Below are 20,010 nucleotides of genomic sequence, written 5' to 3' on the forward strand. Positions count from 1 at the left end.
TATTTGAAATAAGTTTTTGCAAATTAGCTATAGAAGGTAGTCCATTCTGCAACTAACCATGTGTTCAGTAGCCACTCTCATCGTTGAGCAGGTTACAGGTGTCAAATGAGGAAACCAGCAACATGGGCATCTATGGAATGGTCATGACATGGATCCTATCCTAGTCACCTAGCCTAGATCGACAAAAAAGCCAGATCAAGACCACACTCAAAGGTGGAGTCAAATGAAGAAACCCGAGACAAATAGGACTCTGTGTCCACTCTTTGTGGCTAGTTAATAAATCCCACAGTTTTGTTGTAGTAATAACTCAAACCAGCCATCGGTGATAACAATTCATGCAACCATCTTGCTAATTTAAAGTCACGTGTAGCTGGTCAACCCTTTATGCAGATGTGTTGTAATACGTGGAAACCACCTGAAGCTAAATTCTCTCAAAAGACATTTAAGAATGTTTCTTTAAATATAAGTTGTAAAGAACTAAAGCGTTCGACTTTCTATATGTATTAAGCTTAGAATTGCATATCTGTAATTTTGGAACTTATTTTCCTATTAATAATATGAAGTCGTGTTTGACCAAGTGATCATTTGCAAGAGTATCTTCAGATAGTTAGCAGCTCAACTCAATCAGTTGCAGAAGTTCCCTGCACTGAACGAGGTTTTTCTTTTGTTATTTTTTTTACTGTTCAGTTCATCTTCATTATTTACTTTTAACAGTATTTGTAGTTTAGATTGATTTCTTGTAGTTGTTTTTATTTTAATTATGTTCAGTAGCATAATTTTAGAATTCGATGATGCAGTCTTGTTTCTCCTATATATTTCATAAATGAAACTTGTTTTGTTTTAACTAGGTAAGGTGTAAAAGTAACAAGGATGCATTGTTGATTATTGTACTTACTGTTTGTTTCCTTTGTTATTTATTTCCTAGTTCAAATTGCCAATTCACTGCGTGGATAAACGTTTTTGGTCACCATTTCAACACTGTATTGATTTAGTTCCCTAAACTATAGAGTACAGTAGGTTTCTTGTTTGCCATCTCGAGAAAGTTGTCTTTCAAAATTGGAGGTTTGGACAGCTAAAAGTGCTTTAGTTAGTTTTCATTCTCTGTAATAATTTCAATTTGCCTTAGAGCTTCACCTTTTAATTTTGACTTAGGATTAAATGGCACGATAGGATAGATACTCTCTTTTTCCTTCCTTTAACTTAGATTTTGATTAGTTCACCTTTAGGAAATTTAGATTCAGTTTCTCATAATTTAGACTGTATATCATTAGAAATCAAGGAAACCCCCAAAACAAAACAATATAAAAATGCAAAACAACGAAGTAAGAAGGGTTAACTAGCACATACAATGCACTACAATTCATGAGCTTACGAGCCTTGATTGATAATTTATGCAAAGAAATTTAGGAAACTAAACTGAAAAAAAAAATTGGCATCGTTGCCCGGGAAGTGTAACTAGGTAACTTTGTCTCTTACATTAAAAAAAAATGATATGCATAGAGAAAGAGACACTAGGGGTAGATTTATAGCTAGAAGCAGGAGTTCAATTCCTACAACACCACCCACTCCACCAAGAAAAAGAAAAGATACACCTCCACCCCAAACTCATACTCCCGGCCATAGAGCTCCTGAAGTTCCAGGAGAAGAAATCCAATGAAAAGAATCACCTACTTCATCTACTAAGTCAGTCTTAGGGGAGAAAATTCTTGAATCTCCAACAGTAGGAATATCCTTTTTCACCTCCACAGGGGAGCACATTTTAATTGAAGAATTAGGAATACCTGGTGAGGAACAAGAAGTAGAACCTCTCTCCCATATACCATTGATTGAAGAACTAGAGGAGGAGAAAGTAACCTTGCAGGTTGAACCCTATACTGACCCTGAAGAAACTATAATGGTAGAAGAAGGAGAAGATGGAGAATTCACACTGTTTGGAGGAGGGGGTAGAGGAAGAGGTAGAGGAAATTATGGAGGAGATAGAGGAAATAATGGAGGAGGCAGAGGAAATAGGGAAATAGATAATTCTTTTGGATTCCCTATAGTGGATGAAGAAACAAATGCCACAATGAAAAATATCTCACCTTCTGTCCTCCCAAACTTCCATGGGTTAAAAAGTGAGGATCCTGAAACATTTTTATTTGAGTTTGAAGTCTTGTGCAGAACCTATGACTATCTAGAAGACTCTCAAAAGCTTAAGTTGTTCCCTTCAACACTGAAAGGAGCTACTTTGAAGTGGTTCATGGGGTTAGTCACTCAGTCCATTAGAACATGGAATGACATGAAAAAAATGTTTTTGGATAGGCATTTGGATTATTGCATGCCTACCAATCACAAAGATGAAGTGTTAAAAATTATGAAAATAGAGGATTAAAACTTAGAGGATTTGATTGAGATATTCAAGTATAATTTGAAGAGAGAAAAGATGGAAAATTTAGATGAAGACACCTTAAAAGCTCTTTTACTAAAATCCACTAGAGATGAATGGATAGATATCCTTAACATGATGGGGAAAGCAGATATCTCTCAACTCCCATTAAGTGATATAGGAGAGTTATGTGTTCATCTCTCGAGAGGGAAATCCAAAACTCGGAAAGGACCAAGAGATCCTTGTCTTGTTAGAGTAAATAAGTCTACAACTGGATGAGTGAGTAGGGCAGAAATCGGTAATATTCTTGATGAATTCAAAACAGATATCCTAGGGAGTCTTAGTGAGTAAATAGACACCCTTAACTTGCAAAACAAGCAGAAGGCAGAGGCTGATGCTTTAGCTATTTTCTGTCCAAAATGCAAAAGGAAACATGCTCTAAGAGAATGCCCTTTAGATGCAAAAATTATAGAGACTTGTATAATTTGCTCAAAGAATCATGAAACCAGGGGTTGTCCTTTGATTCTAGGTCTTAAGGCTGAGAAGAAACAGTTCCAAATTCAGCAGAGCCTCTTTGTTTTGTCTCTAGAAAACCTTGGCAGGGGCCATAAAATCATGGATTTAACAATCAAATGTATCTTCAGCCCCCACCAAATTGGAATTCTTTGGAGCAACCTTGGCCTCAACCTCAATCTCAATCTCAACCTTGGCCTCAATCTAAATCTCAATCTCAACTGTGGACACAAGGAATACAAAATCCTTATGGGTGATTTTCTCAATATTATCAATATCCTCCATCATATTAGTATTATCCTCCCCCACACATTCCACAACAAAATCAGTAGCCACAAATTCAAAATCAGAACGCTCAACTTTCATTACCATTTCCACAACAAAACCAAAGTCGTCAACTCTTACTGTCATTTCAGCAGAAACCAAATCAGCTACCTGCCCAACCATTACCAAACCCCAACAATAAAAATCCTCAAAATTCTTACATGGTGGAAGGACAACAATTTCCAACTTATATGATCACTCCTCTAGTTCTCAATGATGTTCAACTAAGATCTAGTAGGATATTAGAAAAGGAAAGGCCTTTTGTAGTTATTCAGGAACAAGACAATTGTGAGGAAGATTCTCTAGAGCCCAATAAAAGTTTTGAGGGAACATCTCTCCAAAACCAAAATACTAAGAATGAAAAACAGAAAGAACTAGTGTACTCAACTTCTATCATTGAGCCGCCAGTATCTACTTATGCACCTCCTTTTCCTGAAAGACTACAAGTTGATAAAGGTGTAGAAAAGCAGATCATGTTGCCCAATTATGATTTTCTAGATGAATTGAAAAATATCTGTATCAAAATTCCTTTGTTACAAGCAATTAAGGAGATTCCAATCTTATCTAAAACAATAAAGGAGTTGAGCATAAAGAAACCAGGAAGAAGAGTAAAAGAAACAAAAAGAATTCACCTGGTAGGAAAAATAGCAGATATAATGATGAGAAAAATTGCCATACAAAAATATGTAGATCTAGGAAGTCCAATTGGGAAATCACATATCAATGGAGTTGAAATTCCAAATACATTGATTGATTTTGGGGCAGCAATAAACATCATGAGCAAACAAACCATGGAATAACTCAAGCTTCCTAATCTTCTTTACACTCCTACATTACTGCAATTAGTGGATAGATCTGTAATCGAACCAGATGGAGTGTTGGAAGATATTTAAATATCCTTAGATTCTTAGGAATATCCTGTTGATTTTATGATCCTAACCCTGAAGAACAATCTAGGAGGACATCCATTAATACTAGGAAGACCTTGGCTGGCCACAATTGATGCTTTCATTAGCTTGGATATGGTGATATGTATATTTTTTGTAGGAATTCAACAAAGAAATTCATTCTATATCCTCCAGTAATAACAATCAGAGAAATAGATGAAAAAGAATGGATTGATGATGAAAATGACATTCATCCTCTCTTTACTATTTCAGATATTAGTGAAGATAGTCAAATCTTAAATACAGTGGAAAATTTTGAATCATCTCAAGAATATGAACATGATCAATTTCAACAAAAATCCAACATCGAATATTTGTCATCTAGGAAGATGTCTCTTTATTCTATGGAAGAATTGGGTAGCTCTATAATTGAAATCTTTGCAGGGAGAACATTGAACATAAACGATAACTTGGAGAAATTACAAAAGGAAAAGCTAATCAATACATTACAACAACATTCTACTGCATATGCAGGGAATATACTAACATGAAAGGAATTAGTCCTAAGACTTCTATTCATCACATCTACATTGAGGAAAATTACAGACCTATCAGATAACCTCAGAGAAGAATGAATCCAAATCTTAGGGAAATTGTGAAAGAAGAGCTGCAAAAACTGCTGAATGTAAACTTCATTTACCCAATTTCAGATAGCCAATGGGTTTCCCCTTTAGAGATTGTGCCTAAAATTAATGGTAAGTGGAGGGTGTGCATTGATTACCGAGAATTGAATAAAGCTACCCTTAAAGATCATTTTCCTTTGCCCTTTATAGATCAAGTGTTAAATACATTAGCAAGCAAGAAGTATTTCTCATTTTTGGATGGTTTTAGTGGTTATAATCAGATTCAGGTGGCACCTGAAGATCAAGATAAAACCACATTTACTTGTCCATGGGGAACTTATGCTTACCGAGTACTTCCTTTTTGGTTATGTAATGCACCTGCAACATTCCAAGGAGTAGTACTAGGAATTTTTTCTGATATAATACATGATTGTGTAGAGGTATATATGGATGATTTTATAGTCTATGGGAATACATTTGAAGAAGCTTTGGAAAATTTGGAAAGAGTTCTTAAAAGATGTAAGGAAGCAAACCTTTCACTAAGCCATAATTTTTTTTCTATAATGTTTACAGAAGGTATTGTTTTAGGGCATCACATTTCAGGAGATGGGATTAAAGTTGATAAATCTAAAGTTGAAATCATCTCTAAATTATCAATTCCAAATTGTCAAAAGGATGTTCGATGTTTTCTAGGATTCACAGGATACTATAGATGATTTATAGAAAATTTCACTAAAATAGCATCCGCACTCTTCAAATTATTCACCAAGGATTGTGAATTCAATTGGAATCCTGACTGCCAGTTAGCATTTGAGACTTTAAAAACAAAAATTTCTGAAGCACCCATCTTGAGAGGTCCAAATTGGAAACTACCTTTTCACATTTCAGCAGATGCTTCAGATACAGGTCTAGGAGTTGTATTAGGACAAAATGACTTGATTCCCTATACCATCTACTATACAAGTAAGAATTTGACTCCCACTAAGTTGAACTATATTGTAACTGAAAAGGAACTTTTAGTTGTTGTTCATGCAATCAACAAGTTCAGACATTATATAATAGGCTATGAAACCTTTGTTCATACAGATCACTCTGCAATTAGATATTTAATGAATAAACCTATTACTAATGGAAAGTTACAAGATGGCTTTTACTCTTGAAAGAATTCAATATTACTGTGCTAGATAGACCTGGAAAAGAAAACATAGTTGCTGATTTCTTGTCCAGAATTCAGAATATCAAAGATGAAACTCTTGTTGAAGATAAGTTTCCTGATGAATATCCTTTTCCATTGACTACTCAAACTCCTTGGTTTGCAGATATTGCTAATTACTTAGTCACACGGAAATTGCCTTCACATTTGTTTCCTAGAGAAAAAAGAAAAATCATTCAGATAAGTGCAAGATACTTATGGATCATTAATGAATTATATAAAAATAGGCCCAGATCTTATGATCAAAAGATGTGTTAGGGAAGATGAAATGCCTGAGATTCTTAAAGCATGTCATGATGAGCCGTGTGGTGGACACTTTGCTAATAAGAGGACAACTTATAAAATCCTTTCTTTAGAATATTATTGGCGATCCATCTTCAAAGATGCCAAAGAATATGTCAGGAGGTGTGACAGCTGCCAGAGGGTAGGGAAATGTGCTACTTCAAATGAAATGCCACTACAAGTTCAGGTACTCATTGAACCTTTTTAAAAATGGGCCTTAGATTTTTTTGGGCCAATTAATCCTTCATATAAGCAAAAGAAGTGTATATTGGTATGCACTGATTATGTCACGAAATGGGTAGAGGCCAAAGCATTAGCTTTTGCTAATGAAAAATCTGTAGTTAATTTTCTTTTTGAGGACATCTTCACTTGTTTTAGTGTTCCAAGAAAAATTGTGATAGATCAAGGATCTCAATTTACATCTAAAATGGTGAAGGATCTTGTGGAAAATTACAAGATCAAACGTAGGAAATCTACTCCCTATCATCCACAAGCAAATGGTAAAGTTGAATCTACAAATAAGATGATTGAAGGAATTCTCACTAAGACTGTGCATCTACATAGAAGAGACTGGGTAGAAAGGCTTCTTGAAGCCTTATGGGCCTATGGAACTACATGGAGGAACACAAAGGGACATACACCCTATGAACTTGTTTATGGGAAACAAGCCGTGTTCCCTATAGAGTTTCAAATCAAAACCTTCAAGATGGCAGTCCAATTGGGATTGGATTTATCAGAGGCACAGAAACATAGATTGGAGCAGCTCAATGAACTCGATGAAACCAGACAATATGCAGTCCAAAGAACTAATATAGTCCAATAGCAGAGGGCTAAATGGCATGATAAATATATTAAGGAGAGGAAATTTTAGGTAGGAGATTGGACACTATTGTTTGATTCAAAGTTCAAAGATTTTCAAGGGAAGTTTCAAACTTATTGGCTTGGGCCATATGAGATTGAAAAAGTCTTTGACAGTGGAGTGGTTAGAATAAGAAAAATAGATGAGGAAAAGGTACCTCTTCCTGTGAATGGTGATCGGTTGAAGATATATCAAAAACCAGTTTCAGGAGAAGAGTTCATTGGGATTTTTTGGGATAACTCTGAAATGAAGCTAGTGAAGAAGAATCCTTCTTATCCACTAACTTAGTCTTTATTTTTCCCAAGAAATGACTCATAAAAAAAATAAAAATAAAAATAAAACAATAAAACAATAATAATAATAATAATAATAATAATAATAATAATAATAAATAGTATAAGGTTGAAAACCAATCATTGATTGGCATAGTTATAAAGAAAAAACAGGGTGAAAATTAGAGATTTCTGACATCCTATATTTTCCATTTCCTTTCTATAATAAGTAGTGACAAAAAGCTATATTTATTTGAAGTATAGAGTCTGCAATTTCATAGTCTCATTCCATCTCATTTAGTGTTCATTCTGTTTTACACTTCCACTTCATCTCACTGTCATTTTTCATTTACATTTTATTTTCACATTTTTACTCCATTTCACCCTAATTTTCATTTTTCTTACATCTCATTCCATCTCACTGTCATAAATCATTTCCATTTTATTTCTACATCCATATTTCATAAGCCATATTTCACTTTTTCTTCTTTTCACATTCTACAGCTGGTTCCATTCCACAGCTAATCTGATTCTGCAGCTGCAACACATTTATCAGCTTTGGCACAATTGTATAGCTCACAAATAAATCATGGATGCAGGGAAATTGAAGAATCAAGTTTTTGAGATCAACCATGGTCAAAGTACCTACGGATCAACGCCAAAAGAATTATCAAGAAAAAGGTTAAGTTCTAAGTTAAAATGAAAATTTATTTCAAACAGCAAGTCATAAACATAAGTTATGTATAATATCAATGATCATATGTCTCCTTAACAAGTCATCATTTGATTTGACTACCACATCTCCACCACATCTTCCACATTCGATACCCAACGGTCTATAGTGATTTTATCATACCACAACTCCGCTACGGTCTCCATAGTCTGTACTTAAAATGGTCTCTAATAACTCTATCTGCTAATGGTCATAACCACGATATGACCAAAGTATTCACGTCTCTCCAAACCCTCACTATCTACTTATTCCATACAAACCCATCGTTCTTTTTCACCATACGGGCATACAATCCATTTCATAGACCAGGAGAGTAATTCTGAAGGTTAGCAAATTCTACGAAACAAAGACCATGGGACTCATTGTCAGGGCAGAGCCCGTAGGGGAAAAGTTTTTGGAAGGGTACCCACAACTGAAGGAGATGCTACAGAAGAATGGATGGCTCAAATTCGTTGAAAAATTTGATGGATATCACAAGGAGATCACAAAATCATTTGCTAGATCATTCGATGGTACAGAAGTAGAGATTGGAGACATTAAGTTCACAATAGCAAAATCTTACATAGCAGAGGCTACAGAATTGCCAAGACTTGGTGAGAGGTTGTTCAGAAACAAAGAATTTCACATTGAATCTTAGAAGGTAATCCTCAAGAACCCAGGTATGGATGTCACTGTGTTTAGAAAAGGTATTCCTATTTCAGCACTCAAAAATAAATGGAGAAGCATGCTTTTGATATTACAAAAATTTATTACCTATGAGGGAAGATTCAGATGTATGTATGTTTATCATACATGTTTATTGATGAACTTTCTAGAAAATGGAAACATCAACCTCCCTTTCTTCCTTCTAAATAGTCTAAGGAGGATGGCTTCAAATGTACAAAGGAAAATAGAATCCCTGGAGACAACCATGTACCATCATGGGTTGGTCAAAATACTGGTTGAATATCATCTGAAAAGAATGGGAGACATCTGGGAAAACTTTCTGATAAGAAACCATTTCCAAGAGGCACTATAATCTCCTGAAAAATATAGTATCAGAAAGAGTAGGAGAAAGAAGACTAATCTAACCATTCAAAGCAACCCTAAGCCTTCAGTACAGAAAAATGATGAAGAACCAATCTCTGAAAAATTAACAGAGATCCGAGAGCAAATCAAGCAAAAGAAGAAGATGAAAAAGAAAGATTGTGGAATTACTGAGAACAAACCTAAATCTCCATTACAACAAGATGAAGGACAACCAATCTCTGAAAAGTTGACAGAGATAAGGAAACAAATCAAGAGGAAGGAAAAGATAGGAAAGGGAAAAAGGGTACAAAAGAGGAAAACATAAACCCCCTACAACTTAGAAGGAGTTCTAGACTCCGAGGTATGGTGAAGAAGGTATCATCAAAGGAAACGAAGTTCATAAATCTAGAAGAAGAAACTCGAGTATCATCTCCTGAAAATGTTCGATTTACATAGAACCCTCAAAACTCTCCTAGACAATATTTTGAAGGAAGTCCCAGTAGAGGATACCCAAGTATAGACCTAGTACAACAACAAATTTATGATTACATAGAATCACTGGAAGAGAAAAGTGCCTCAATGGATCCAGGATCCTCGGCCAATCCAGAACAACCTGTCATTCCACAAGAACCTCTGACTGACTCTCTCAAATAGGAAATCTATGAGTTGGAGATATTGAATAGGCATATCAAGGAAGAAAATGAAACCCTGAAGGAACAAAGCAAATTGGATAAAGTCATTCATGATAATACAATACTGCACCAAGGGTTATGGTACAAGAAGAATAGGAAGTTGAAGAGGAAGAATGGAAACTTGAACAAAATAGTGATCAACCTTAAATACAGACTTCTCATGAAGAAACCCAGGATGGCAGTCACTTCAAAGAGGAGCAAGAGAAGAAAGTTAGATGTACTAGCAGAGGTATCTAAGTAGATACAATAGGAAAGAAGAGTTCACAGTTTCAAAAAATTGCATGCGGACATGCAATGATTTTGTAGTGGGGGTACGTTGGAGCTCAAAATTACTCTCTCTTCGACAACTTTTCTCACTTCTTTCTCTTGTTTTTCCATGAAAGACAGATCCCCATCATTGATAAATGATAGATTTTGTTTCAAGGAAGACATTAAATGATTGACATGCTATACTTTTATGTTTTTTCTATTTGAAATAAGATTTTGAAAATTAGCTATGGAACGTAACCCATTCTCTAGCTAACCATGTGTTTTGTAGCCACTTCCATGGTTGAGCAGGTTACAGGTGTCAAATGAGGAAACCAACCACATGAGAATCTCTGGAATGGTCACGACATGGATCCTATCCTAGTCACCCAGCCCAAATCGATAAAAAAGCTAGCTAAAGACCACAGTCAAAGGTGGAGTCAAACGAAGAAACCCGAGAGAAATAGGACTCTGTGTCCACTCTTCCTGGCTAATTAATAAATCTGACAGTTTTGTTGTAGAAATAACTCAAACCAGCCACCGGTGATAATAGTTCATGCAACCATCTTGTTGATTTAAAGTCACCTGTAGCTAATCAACCCTTTACGTAGATCTGTTGTAATATGTGGAAACCACTTGTAGCTAAATTCTCTCAAAACACAGTTAAGAATGTTTCTTTAAATATCAGTTGTAAAGAACTGAGAAAGAGTTCGAATTTTTATCTGTATTAAGCTCAGAATTACATCTCTGTAATTTTGGAACTTATTTTCCTCTTAATAGTATGAAGTCATGTTTGACCAAGTGATCATTCACAAGAGTATCTTCAAATAGTTAGCAGCTCAACTCAATCAGTTGCAGAGGGCCACTGCACTGAAGGAGGTATTTCTTTTGTTATTTGGTTTACTCTTTACTTCAGCTTCATTATTTACTTTTAGCAGTATTTGTAGTTTAGATTGATTTCTTGTAGTTGTTTTTATTTTAATTCTGTTCAGTATCATAGTGTTAGAATTCAATGATGGAGTCTTGTTTCTCCTATGTATTTTATAAATGAAACTTGTTTTGTTTTAACAGGGTAAGGTGGAAAAGTAACAAGGATGCATTGTTGATTAGTGTACTTACTGTTTCTTTCCTCCATTATTTATTTCCTAGTTCAGATTGCCAATGCACTGTGTGGATAAACATTTTTGGTCACCATTTCAACACTATATTGATTTAGTTCTCTAAACTATAGAGTACAGTATGTTGCTTGTTTGCCATCTCAAGAAAGTTATCTTTCAAAATTGGAGGCTTAGACAACTAAACGTGCTTTAGTTAGTTTTCATTTTCTATAATTATTTCAATTTTCCTTACAGCTTCACCTTTTAATTTTGACTTAGGATTAAATGTCAGGATAGGATAGATACTCTGTTTTTCCTTCCTTTAGCTTAGATTTTGAATACTTCCCCTTAGGAAATTTAGACTCATTTTCTCATAATTTAGACCGTATATCATTAGAAATCAAGGAAACCCCCAAAACAAAACAATGTAAAAATACAAAACAACGAAGTAAGAAGGGTTAACTAGCACATACAATGAACTACACTTCATCAGCTTACGACCCTCAGATGATAATTTATGCAAAGCAATTTAGGAAACTAAATTGAATAAACATAACTCCCTTGGAGATAAACTCCAACCTTTGATTTTTTTATACTAATATGAATATTCTATAATATTCTAGGTAGGTTGAATCTATACCATCCTCCTAATAATTATTGATAATTAAATTAAAATCCTAAAAACCCTATTCCAAAATAGACAAGTCTATCCACTTAGTTATTGTATATAAAAAAAAATGGGTTCCCATTAACCATTTATGTGCAACGAAGGAAGTGTCAGGTTTATTGAGTTTACAAGTAGATAACTTACCACAAAATTTTAATGTGATCATTCATCACAATTAAACATAAAGTTGTTTTTCAAAATAAAATAAAACAAAATAAATACAAGCTTAAATGGCATATGTTTAATTTAGATCATGAAATGTAAGACAAATAATACTTAAAAATATCATACTATAAGATCTTCAATCTATGTTAAAAAAAAAACTGCACTCAAGTCTCTCAACATTTTAACAAATTATTGCTTTTCCTAGTCTCACTCTATAACCTAATGCTAGAAAACACATCTAAAAATAAGATCATTCAAAATATCGAATCATTATCTATTCAAATTGCTACTTCACACAATATAAAATCTAGTTTCGTATGTATTGCATAATAACTTTGCTCCTGTATAGTCTTCCTTGTTGGAAGTAAAAATACCCTAAACAATACATGTCCCTCACATAACCCAATGATATTAGGAAAGATATAACTATAATTCTCTAATAGTATTCCATAACATTAGTGCTTTAGTATGGTCTTCCTTATTGGAAGCAACACAAGAGTGAATTATACAATTTAGTATGGGAAGCCAATGATATCAGGGATGATATAACTATAATGCCTAAATACTTGATTAAAATATTTCTACATTCCCATGCCCATTTCCCCATTAAATCAATGTAGTTTTGCATAAATTAACTCAAATATTCCACCTTTGCAAGTGGATAGAGTTCTTAGAACATTATTTTCTTTTAAGTTATTTTAACCTCCATTGACTTATGGAGAAATCACCCTAAAACTATGAGAACAAGCACATGGATTTAGTTTGTAGGAATAGATATGTGTAGACCTTTTAAATAAGTAGTAGAGTATTAAGCCCAATTTTTTTATTATCAATTTATAGAAAATCATAAAGGGCTCTTAAAAAGTAAATGATGCATTATTTTCTTTCAACAAAATGAAAACAATGCAAATTCTCATCAAACAAGTGAGTGCAATAATTCCTTCCCTTAAATTTAGAGAAAACGAGAGACCTAACTAATTAATAAGCCACTTCCATACATTATCTCTTATTTGACATAGAATATCATTTCAATTTAATAAAAGCAATAGAATTACCTATAAGTACAACCAATTTCTTTAGGAATTTTAACTTCAAAGTCTTGATAACAACTTCAAAGTCTAGGGGAATCATATCCCTTGAATTTTGTTCCTTTTCTTTCCATTTTTCCCTTTTGGATTCTAACTCCTTGGAGGCATCATTTCATTCATTTGGCCTTTTAGATAAATAAGTTATTCCATGTATTTTGACTTCTTTCATTCAAATCTCAAACTTGAATAAATTATATAAACTTATCCTACTAATTTCAAGCAAATGTATAGATGATTATGACAAAAGAATTGGAATCGTAGTGCGTTAAAAAGATAATTTTCATACACTGAAGGTTTATTTTAGTTTTTAATCCTTGAAACCATTAAACACCATTCACCTCACTCTGTTTCACTTCGACACACATTATCTTGAGTTTTTCTCCTCCACTTGCTCACTACGAACTATACAAATGATATTCATTAGGTGATGTTTGGTTAGTGAGGAAATCCCACTGTAAAATCCCTCATGTTTCATCTCATATTGGATTGATCTTGGACCAAGCATATCCAATTTAGCTTCATCACTGCAATAATTAATTATTAATAGGTATAGTCAACTCCTACATCCCCATAGGACTAGCATATTGGGAATATTCTAGGGAGATTGGGAATCAAGGGGGCTTGTAAGCCAATAACTAATGCAATACACTTGTTTTATACATGAAATGGAAATTTCGTTCTATCAATCATACACATAAATTTTATTCAGCCATGGGAGGAGCACATGTTTGTTAGTTTTTTGGTAGGGTTTTATTGTTCACCATGGGAGGGGTATGAGAAGGATATGAGTGATCAAGATTAGATATTTATATTATTTTCCATCCATTTTGATGCTTTTAGAGTGAATTTGTTTTAGGAAGTAGCTTATAATGCAAGTTTTACCATAGGGTCCCAATCTGGAGAATTGGGGTCCAAAACCTTCTATTTTGAGATATTAGATAATGTTTTATGGGATCCAAAACATATTAATTACTATGAACCCCTTGGAGCTGGTACAAACTAAAATTCCTTTCCAACAATTTAAAAAATACTTGAAATGGAAATTATGACACTAATAAGGTGACTTTTCACAGGATTTGAGAGGACACCACCTCAACCTCATTACTCAGGGAAAATGGACTAGTCATATGGAAACTATAAATAAGACTCCTAAAGGGTCAAATTGGTAGCTCTAATTGAATTTCGAGTCAAACATAACCCCTAGTTTGTTATCAAGTTGTGTTATAACTAGGAGAGTAGGACAAAAATGGATTCCATTCTACTTGAGTACATTTTGTTCTATAATAGAGGAAAGTAACCTAGATTCAATAGTAAGAGAGAAGAAGAGAGGAGGGTTTGTATTTTGTAGCATGCCATGGGACATATGTCTCATGTAACTCCATATAGAGTTCCTTATCCTTTTTATTTGAATTATTTCCATTCTAGAGAAAAGAGAGCATAGAAACCCCACCTTCCACCTAGGTCTTCTCTTAGAAGGGTTTCCCAATGAATATATTGGTGTTCAGTTTAATTGTCAAGTGCTAATGTTTCACTATTATCTATTTTCCATGTTTTATATATTACATACATAAACATAAAAATCATTAATAGAAAATCTATAATCTTAAGGAATTAACCCTTCATAGTATAGGTTTTGCTTTCTTTCACTAGATTTCTTATGACAAAGTGTCTAGTAAAATATCCATGGTAGTTTACATTTCATAATGGTATCAAAGCATGTTTCGTTAGGTATTTATGGCAAACAAATTTAGTAAAATATCCATGGTAGTTTACATATCATATACCACAACATGCTTCTTTGGGTATTTACGGAAAGTTGAAGGGGATATAATAAATGATTGAGCAAGAACCCATAAGAAACCAAAAATGAACAATGAATATGCTTACAATAACCCTCAACCCAATCAAAGAATATATTCTCATTGGAAGCACAGGTTAAAGATATATAACATAATACAAAACTCCTTGTGGAAACTCTAGCAAACATGCCTAGAATGAGGAAAGATGGGGTTCTAAATTGGAAATAAGGTGAGAGGGAAATTTGGGGATTAAGAACCACCAAACTAGTAGTCTAATAATTAACCTAGAAAGGAGAAGTTAAATTTGTGTTATCATCCTTGTACCTTAAAATGATAAGAAAGAAATAATTATAGTGATCTTCAAGGTATGCACAAGACAATATTTGATGATCCAAAGACTAGTTCTCCTTATTGTATATATAGGAGACAAAGGGAATAGTTATAGTAATTAATCAATTTAATTAAAAGGAAAATATGTTGAGTAACTCCCTTGGAGATAAATTCCAACCTTTGATTTTTTAATACTAATATGAGTATTCTATAATATTCTAGGTAGGTTAAATCTCTAACATCCTCCTAATAATTATTGATAATCAAAGTAAGATCCTAACAACCCTATTCCAAAATAGAAAAGTCTGTCCACTTAGTTATTGCATAGAAAACAAAATAGGTTCCCATTAACCATTTATGTGCAAGGAAGGAAGTGTCACTTTTGTTGAGTTTACAAAGAGATAACTTACCACAATATTTTAATGCGATCCTTCATGAAAATTAAACATAAAGTTGCTTTTCAAAATAACATAAACTAAATACAAGTTTAAATGGCATACGGTGTTTAATTTCGCTAATGAAATGTAAGACAAATAATACTTAAAAATATCATACTATGAGATCTTCAAACTATGTTAAAAAAAATTGTACTCAAGTCACTCGAACATTTTAACAAATTATTGCTTGTCATATTCTCACTCTATAACCTAATGCTAGAAAACCCATCTAAAAATAGGATCATTAAAAATATTGAAGCATTATCTATTCAAATTCCTACTTCACACAATGTAAAATCTAATTTCAAATGTATTGCATAATAACTTTGCTTGTGTATATTCTTCCTTGTTGGAAGCAGCAAAATCCTAAATAATACAAGTCCATATGGTAACCCAATGATGTTAAGAAAGATATAACTATAATTCTCTAATAGTATTCCATAACATTAGTGCTTTAGTACGGTCTTCCGTGTTGGAAGCAACACAAGAGTGAACCGTACAATTTACAATGCACAACCAATGATATGAGGGATGATATAACTATAATGCCTAAATACTTGATTAAAATATTTCTACAATCCCATGCCAATTTCCCCATTAAATCAAGGTAGTTTTGCATAGATTATCTCAAAGATTCCACCTTTGCAACTAGATGGAGTTCATAAAATATAATTTTCTTATATGTTATTTTAACCTACATTAACTTATGGAGAAATCATCTTAAAGCTATGAAAACAAGCTGATGGATTTAGTTTGTAGGATTAGATATGTGTAGATGTTTTAAAGAAGTATTAGAGTATTAAACTTGATTGTTTTATTATAAATTTAGAGAAAACAAGTGAGTGCAATAATTCCTTCCTTTAAAGTTAGAGAAAACAAGAGACCTAACTAATTAATAAGCCACTTCCATACATTATCTCTTATTTGACATAGAATAGCATTTCAATTTAATAAAAGAAATAGAATTACCTATAAGTACAACCAATTTCTTTAGGAATCTTAACTTTAAAGTCTTGATAACAACTTCAAACATATATATATATATATATATATATATATATATATATATATATATATATATATATATAGGACTTGGTGATGGTGCTAGAACTGTGCTAACAGAAAGGGGTCTCTGTAATGATGCCCCAATTAGACCTCATGCCATGTGGGATAGGAGCCTCATTTGGGAAATCGGCCTGACTACCATTGTAATGGCCTTAAAGTTTTTCCTTGGATGAAATCAATCAACATAAGAGAACATATACATAACTTTCGACATAAGAAACTAAGTTAGATTTGTGAAACATTGAGTTGCAATGTGTATGGTATACTTTCATAGACGGGAAGAGAAAATTGATCCTTTAGAAAAAAAAATAATAGTACCATATCAATAAATACATGCATACATATATAGAAATAATCATTATTTAATCTGCAAAATAGCTCGCAAAGTAATAACAATCATAAAAACTAACAAGACACACATTTCAATTAATATATATACCAAAGCCAACGAAATAGTTCGTTTTATTTAGTATATATGAAGACAAACACACACTAAAAACATGAAAGAATAGTCTAACAACATTCAGGATACATGCATGAAAGTACATTGGGATATGAGAGCTTCAAAATGTTATGTGAAAGTTCCAAGATACACAATTATAATAATGCATCGCTAGCCCCAATAGTGGAACATGAAGCCACCACTTATCCAAAGAATGATCTTCTCTCCTATGCCAAGCTTGAGAAGCCAAGGCTCAAATTCCCTTTGATTGAGTTATGAGGGTTTTTTAATACCAAACAAGGTGACCTGTCACCTCCCATGTGAATTTTGAGCTCCCTAATGACTCTTAAGCTTCCTATATGACTTTTGATCTCCTCTACGACCTTTGAAATTCCTAATGACTATTCATATTCCATATGTGACCCTTTGGCTTCCACATATTTTACATTTTTTATTTCTCGAAATTAAAATATTACATTCCACCAAAATTGTGGCAAAACACATGTTTATGGAAAATCACAATTTTCCAAATGTGACATGAGGCTCCATTGTAATGTATCAACATCAATATCCATCCTTTTTTGTTATGTATTCAAATATTTATGATAATTTTAGAATTTACTTCATCTTCACCCTCCAAAAGGTCTCAATATAGTATCAAAACCTTCTATGTCATCATGGTTCACCATCTATCTTTCGTAGTTCAAAATTTCTTTATCTCCTGCGTGATGGTATCTTTATGCATCACCTCCACAAGAGTATTCTTGAAACCTCTTATTTATTAACTAGTTGAATATCATCTACCATTATATGATGATGGGATAATAGGCTATGGCTCAATAATACCTACAAATGAAATTCACTCATGGAAAGACAAAATCAATCCCAAAATCACTTGTTCTATCTTGATTTCTCATGCAATATGCCCACTATAATGGCACAATGTGCTAGTATTGGGCGATGAGATTTATATGGCATAGGGCATAGGTCATGATACAAGAGATGAGTACAATAACTGTAAGTTCACACTTCACTAGGAAAAGGGAGAGGAACAAGCTTGGGTGTAGAGCACTATTACTCGAGATAATGTCTAGAGGCTTCAAGAAAGAGAATGTGCCGTGTGCTATAAGTGAGATGGAGTCTCTTAGTTGAGCATAGGTTGCAATTGCAAGGGGATATAGGTGACCTTAATTTCTACCGGGAGTGAGCGATGTGCTCCACAAGGAAAGTCTTATGAAAGCTTGGCGCAGAGCGCAGCTATAAATAGTAATAGGTTTGGTGGCTATGATATGGAGATGCATTATGAACATGTGAGAGGAGCTATGCTCAGAAAGGGAATAGGGAACAAGTTTAGGAGAAAATATTCTCACAACTAAGGGTTGGGAATGCACAATTCACTCATCACTTGGATGCAAGTTGAATGTGTTCATAGATTGTGTAAGGTTTCATGACAAGGAAGAACCCAAAAATTAACTAAGTGTGAGATGAATGTAATGAGAGACAGAGAGAAAGGGCATACAAACAAGTCCCAAACATGATCACACACACATACAAAATCATAATTATGATAATAATATGAAAAATTCCCAAAAACAATATGCATACATTAAAATGACAACAAAATGACAGTAGTCTCTAACTGCGATAATTCAGGTGCAAGTCTATGCGACACAAGTCATGGCTGCAATTATAAAATGAAATAGTTCTAAGAATATGAAGAGACACTAAAAATGACACAAGAAGAGAGAAGTGACACATGAAAGAGAAAAAATAAGAAAAGGTGACACATGCAACATAAAAAAATGACAAATGTGAAAGCAAAAGCAATAATTTAGAAACTTACCTGGAAGATGGCCCACTTGCATCCGAGAAGAAGAGCATGCTCCTTGGGCTCGAGAAATGCATAGAGCTCCAAGGTTAAAGATGAATGTGAAATGAGCACTAGGATAAACTCCTTATATAGGGATAGCACACATGCAATTTAGGTTAGGGTTTTTTAGTGTGCTAAGCGCATGGCGGAAAGCTAAGAGATGAAAGTGTGATGACTTCCACTAACAAGTGCGAAAATTTTGACTTGGGAATGTGTGCTCCCTCTACCAAAAAGAAGTGAGCATTAATTTTCATCAAGGAATGTGCTGGAATTGTCTTCAGGATATTTTCTTTCACTTCCTTTAAGGAGTGTGATTATCCACAAGAAGTGTGCTCATTCTACCAACAAAAAGTGTGCTCTTCTTGTTGCTAAGAAGTGCACTTCATTGTCTCTCTAGGAAGTGGGCTAGGCCTGTATTGGGGGAATGTTCTATGAAGGAAACATGAGCTAAGAATGTGAAAGAAAGTAGCTTCGACACAGCTTTTTTAGTATAAGACTTCAACACTTAGAGAAATGTGACCAAACATAACTTTGGTGACTCAAAATGATAGTTCATATGACATTATGGGGGGCTCCAAAATTTAAATGAAAGAAACATTTTTGAGGGGGCTATGACATCTACAACACTTGGAAATTCATTAGAAGAAACCCAAATTCTCTATTTAGGGCTAAATTTATGTGCAAGATCTAGCCTTCAGAATTATTGTCTCATATCAAATATCACCCTAGATTCCTTACTTAGCCGGGTTATAGATGGAGTCTATATTATTCCCTCCTCGGCTTAACACACTTAACACAAGTAGTCAAGCTTCAATTGTTTCATTAAAGATAATTTGAGGTATAAAATGGGCCTCCTAAGGAACATTATAAAACAATAGTGGAAATAATAAAATAATATTAGATTACATCATCAAATTTTAGAGGAAAAAAAGAAAAAATTACTTTTTCAACTCTTAGTTTCAACTTATCTCTCTACAATTTTACACAAATATTGACCAGGACACACATTGGATGAAAAATATAATTCCTCATT

Source organism: Pinus tabuliformis, chromosome 7, assembly GCF_031772625.1.
Source record: "Pinus tabuliformis cultivar Carrire ecotype Pingquan chromosome 7, CPIR1, whole genome shotgun sequence".
NCBI lineage: Eukaryota > Viridiplantae > Streptophyta > Pinopsida > Pinales > Pinaceae > Pinus > Pinus tabuliformis.